The 5,539-nt window shown below is 43.2% G+C and overlaps 1 pseudogene; it reads left to right on the top strand.

Moving 5' to 3' along the window:
- Positions 1-226: 226 nt before the first annotated feature.
- On the top strand, positions 227-5,117 carry LOC119333794 (annotated as a pseudogene).
- Positions 5,118-5,539: the final 422 nt, after the last annotated feature.

The following is a 5,539-nucleotide window of genomic DNA, read 5'->3' on the forward strand; positions in this document are numbered from 1 at the left end:
GCCTCTTTTTGTTTACCCCACCGAGCTCCACCAAAAACCGAAGCTAGTTCTTTGATCCCTGTCTTTCAATCGCTTTAACACATCCGGGAGAAGCACAATCTGATGTGAACTCATAAGAACTTTGGTGAGTAAGAGGTGAGGTTGTGTGATTCCACAAAATTATCATATTCCACTTTTGGCCTTACTAACATGGACGGATCTAGATCGAGTGTTCATGGAGAAAACCATGGGGAAGAAGATGCCCCGGTCACACGTGCTGATTTTCAGGAATTACAGAACATGGTTCAAGACCTTGGAAGGATGTTTCACGAGCGACCTCCAGCAGGTGGCGATAGGGTTCGACACCGACAACACCCTATTGACCCACTTGAGAAAGTTGGGGATGAAAATTCCGTGCATGCTGCTGTGGATGGTGACTTGGAGGATGATAACAACAGCCATGGTGGACATGTGGCTGCTGCTCGTGGGCGTGGTGTTGCTGCTCATGGAGGGCAGCGAGGAGGACAACTTCGAGGGCGAGGGCATGGTCCTCGTGGGCACTACTATGACCCTCATGAGCGTGTTGCTCGTGGTCATGGAGATGATTTTGATGATTATGATGGTGTCCCATACCGTCGTGCTGCTGAAGATGGGCGTCGTGCAGAACGTCGTGATCGAGATGGTCGAGATGACATAGCAAGAATCAAGTTGCATATCCCCAAGTTCACAGGAAAGGAAGACCCCGATGCATATTTTGATTGGGAAGAGTGTGATCAGATTTTTCGTATCCATAACCTTGCAGATCCGAAGAGAGTAAACCTTGCTTGTGTTGAGTTTTCTGGTTATGCAGTCACTTGGTGGGATCAACTACAAGAAAATCAACTGCTGCTAGGCCGTGATCACATTGACACTTGGGAAGAGATGAAACAAGCCATGAGGCGAAGGTTTGTTCCTTCACAATATCAAAGAGATCTCCGAAACAGATTGCAGCGCCTCAGCCAAGGTACATGCACGGTGGATGAGTACTATAAAGAGATGGAATTTTTGTTGGTTCGTGCTCGTATTCATGAAGATGAGGAGTCAAAGATGGAAAGATTTTTGCATGGTATCGACAATGAAATTTCTGATTTTGTGGAGATGTTTCCCTATAACACTCTACAAGATATTTTGGAGTAAGCAAAGCGTACGGAGAGGAAGGTGCAGAGGAGTGGTCATGGACAGATATCTCATAACCGCACCACCACACCATGGCAAAGGTTGCAGCCAAGTGCCTCTCATGGTGGTTCTCAGTTTCAACATACTTCACACCCTACTGCCACCCGACGAATAGCGGCTTCATCGGCATCATCACCAGCCCCTAGGAATGTGGACAAGCGTGCTCCTTTTGCTGCTGGAAGTACCTCTAACCCCACGTCTGTACCATCATCTCGAAGCCGAGATATTGAGTGTTGGAAGTGCAAAGGGCATGGTCACATTTCTTCTGAATGTCGAAACAAGAGAGTTCTCTTTGTGAATGAACAAGGTGAATGGGAATCTGAGAGTGAGCATGAAGATAATGGAGCATTGGGTGATCATGAGGATGAAGAGGGCGAGAAGAGTGGTTGTGATATTCAGGCCGACATGGGAGATTGCTTTGTTTCTCATTGTGTGCTTAGTGTTAATGCAGCTAGAGAAGAGAAAGGGCAGCGACATAATATTTTTCACACCCGTGGTACCATCAAGGACAAGGTTTGCAGAATTATTGTTGACAATGGCAGTTGCAACAACATTGCGAGTTCAGATTTGGTAGAGAAGTTGGGACTGAAACAAAGAATGCACCCAAGTCCATATAAGATGCAATGGCTTAATGATCGTGGTACACTTCGAGTAAGCAACATTGTCACCGTTCAGTTTTCCATTGGGAAGTACCGGGATCAAGTGGAATGTGACGTGGTGCCAATGCAAGCATGCCAATTGCTGTTGGGAAGATCTTGGTTGTATGATCATGATGTGCAAATCAGCGGCCATACTAATCGTCTCTCATTCCAATACGAGGGAGAGCGCATATCTTTGCTCCCTTTGACACTCGAAGAAATATTGATGGATGATCTGAAAAAGAAAGAGAGAGTGAGCGAGAAACACTTGAGTGACATCCACCAACATAGTGAGCGGGAGAATCCAAAGATAAATAAAACCCCACAGCTTAAATTGACCAAGACATGGGGAAAACAGGGATTAGTTATGATGGCTAGAAAAAGTGACATGAGAGAGTTGAGAGAACCCAATTCCGTGTTCTTTGTACTTTTGTACAAGGACAATTTTTTGTCTACTAATGAATTAACCTCCACCACTCCTAGTGTTGTTGTTGAAATTTTGCAGGGGTATGAAGATGTGCTCCCCGAGGAGATACCACCAGGGCTGCCACCACAAAGAGGCATTGAACACCAAATTGATTTGGTTCCAGGAGCCCCATTGCCGAACCGACCACCATACCGCACAAATCCGGAGGAAACCAAGGAGATTCAGCGACAAGTTGAAGGCCTACTAAACAAAGGTTATGTAAGGGAAAGTCTCTCTCCTTGTGCTGTACCCGTTCTTTTAGTGCCAAAAAGATGGATCTTCCCGAATGTGTTGTGATTGTAGGTCCATTAACAACATCACCGTGAGGTATAGGCACCCCATACCTAGGCTTGATGATATGCTTAATGAACTTAGTGGCGCCATCCTCTTTTCTAAAATTGACTTGCGAAGTGGCTACCATCAAATTAGAATGAGAGAGGGTGATGAATGGAAAACTGCTTTCAAAACAAAATCTGGTTTGTATGAGTGGTTAGTTATGCCATTTGGATTGACAAATGCACCTAGTACTTTCATGAGATTAATGAATCATGTGCTTAGAATGTTCATTGGCAAGTTTATGGTTGTTTACTTTGATGACATCTTGATTTATAGCAAAACTTTGGATGAACATGTTGAACACATTCAGTGTGTGCTTGCTGTCCTAAGAGAGGAGAAATTATATGCTAACAAGGAAAAGTGCATATTTTGCATAGAAAAAAATGTGTTTCTTGGCTTTGTTGTTTCAGGTCATGGTGTGGAGGTAGATGAGGAGAAGGTCAAGGCCATCCGTGAATGGATGCCTCCACAAAATGTAAGCCAAGTACGAAGCTTTCTTGGCCTTGCTGGTTTCTACCATCGGTTTGTGAAGGACTTCAGCACCATTGCTGCCCCAATGAATGAGCTAACCAAGAAAGATGTTCCCTTCAAGTGAGCAAATGCACAAGAAAAGGCATTCCAAGAGCTGAAAGAAAAATTGACATCTGCACCATTGTTTGCACTACCCAACTTTGGTAAGATTTTTAAATTGAATGTGATGCAAGTGGTGTTGGTATTCGAGGCGTACTAATGCAAGAAGGTAGGCCTATTGCATATTTTAGTGAGAAGCTAAGTGGTCCAACTCTAAATTATTCAGTTTATGACAAAGAATTATATGCACTTGTGAGATCTTTAGAAACATGGCAACATTATTTGTGGCCTAAAGAATTTGTGATACATTCCGACCATGAATCTTTAAAGCACCTTAGGGATCAACAAAAACTGAATCGTAGACATGCAAAATGGAGTGAATTCTTAGAATCTTTTCCCTATATTGTCAAGTACAAGAAAGGAAAAGATAATGTTATTGCTGATGCTTTGTCTAGATGCCATATTTTACTCTCACAACTTGATACTAAAATTCTTGGGCTGCAAAGCATCAAAGAATTGTATGTCAATGACCCATATTTTGCTGAACCACACTCAAAGTGTAGTGAGGGGAAAGGTTGGGAAAAGTTTCACTTGCATGATGGATTCTTGTTTCGAGCTAACAAATTGTGCATCCCAGATTGCTCTGTTCGTTTGTTTCTTTTGCAGGAGGCTCATGATGGTGGTCTCATGGGACATTTTGGAGCAAAGAAAACTGAGAGTGTGCTGATTGACCATTTCTTTTGGCCAAGAATGAGGCGTGATGTTGAGCGCTACATACTACGTTGTGAGATTTGCCGCAAAGTTAAGTCACGTTTAAACCCTCATGGACTTTATACGCCCTTATCCATTCCTAGTACACCTTGGGAAGATATTTCTATGGATTTTGTTCTTGGATTACCACGCACTAAGAAGGGGAGTGATTCAGTTTTTATGGTGGTTGATAGGTTTAGCAAGATGGCTCATTTTATCCCGTGTCATAAGAGCGATGATGCTTCACACATTGCTGATTTGTTTTTCAGGGAAATCGTGCGGCTACATGGAGTACCACGCACCATTGTTTCAGATCGTGACACCAAATTTCTGAGCTATTTTTGGAATACATTGTGGGCAAAGCTAGGGACAAAGCTTCTCTTTTCCACTACATGCCACCTACAAACAGATGGACAAACTGAAGTTGTCAACCACACGCTATCCATGATGCTGAGAGAAGTTTTAAAGAAAAATTTGAAAATGTGGGAAGAATGTCTCCCCCACGTGGAGTTTACATACAACAGGGCAGTACATTCGACCACTAAATTTTGTCCTTTTGAAATTGTTTATGGTTTCAAACCTGCTGCTCCCATAGATCTTTTGCCTTTACCATTGCAGGAGCGAACCAATCTTGATGCAAGTAAGCGTGCTGACTTCATGAAGAAAATTCATGAGAAGACCAAGGAAAATATTGAGAAGATGACTGAACAATATGCAAAACGAGCAAAAAAGGGAAGAAATAAGGTGTTGTTTGAAGAAGGTGATCTTGTGTGGGTACACCTGCGGAAGGATCATTTCTCAGATCAACGCAAATGCAAGTTGCAGCCACGTGGAGATGGTCCATTCAAAGTTCTTGCGAAGATCAATGACAATGCCTACAAGATTGACCTTCCGATGGATTATGGTGTTAGTCCAACTTTCAATGTGTCCGACCTCTCTCCATACTTTGGACCATCAGAGTCGAGGACGACTCCTCTTCAAGAGGGGGAGGATGATGAGGACACCACAACCATCGACAAGTCTTCAACAATTATAGGTCCAATCACAAGAAGTCACACCAAACAAATAAGTGACCAGGTGAACGCTAACTTAAGTTTACCTTGTAACCTTGATGACACAACTATGCTTTCATCTCCATTGTTGTTGGTTGAACTTAGGTATAACATGGAATCAATCCAATAACCTATGAGCTCTTGAAGCAACCGCTTTGGAGGAACAAGTTTGGAGAAAACAAGTTGCAAGTGAAGCTGATGCTGTCAGTTTTTACCTCTGATGTTTTGGTGTGGCACACCCATGTGATGGAGAGACGGGGTCATAGGGGTACATCAACAGAAGCTACATCAAATTATCTTTCCAATGCAAAAAACCTCACATCATTTGGAGTTGTGAGTCAAAAGTTCTAATCATTCTCGTGGAAGGTGTCCAGGCTGTCAAGACTTCACGAATTTCCGAGGAGCTCTGCAACAACTCCCAAAGTTGACTGCTTATTCACCAAGAAAGCCATGCAAAACTGCTTACTTTTGAAACCATTTTCACACCTAGCTAAGGGGGGTTGTCCCTGCTATAAAACCCCATCTCCCCCATC

This window comes from Triticum dicoccoides, chromosome 7A (genome assembly GCF_002162155.2).
Source record: "Triticum dicoccoides isolate Atlit2015 ecotype Zavitan chromosome 7A, WEW_v2.0, whole genome shotgun sequence".
NCBI classification, from domain to species: Eukaryota; Viridiplantae; Streptophyta; class Magnoliopsida; order Poales; family Poaceae; genus Triticum; species Triticum dicoccoides.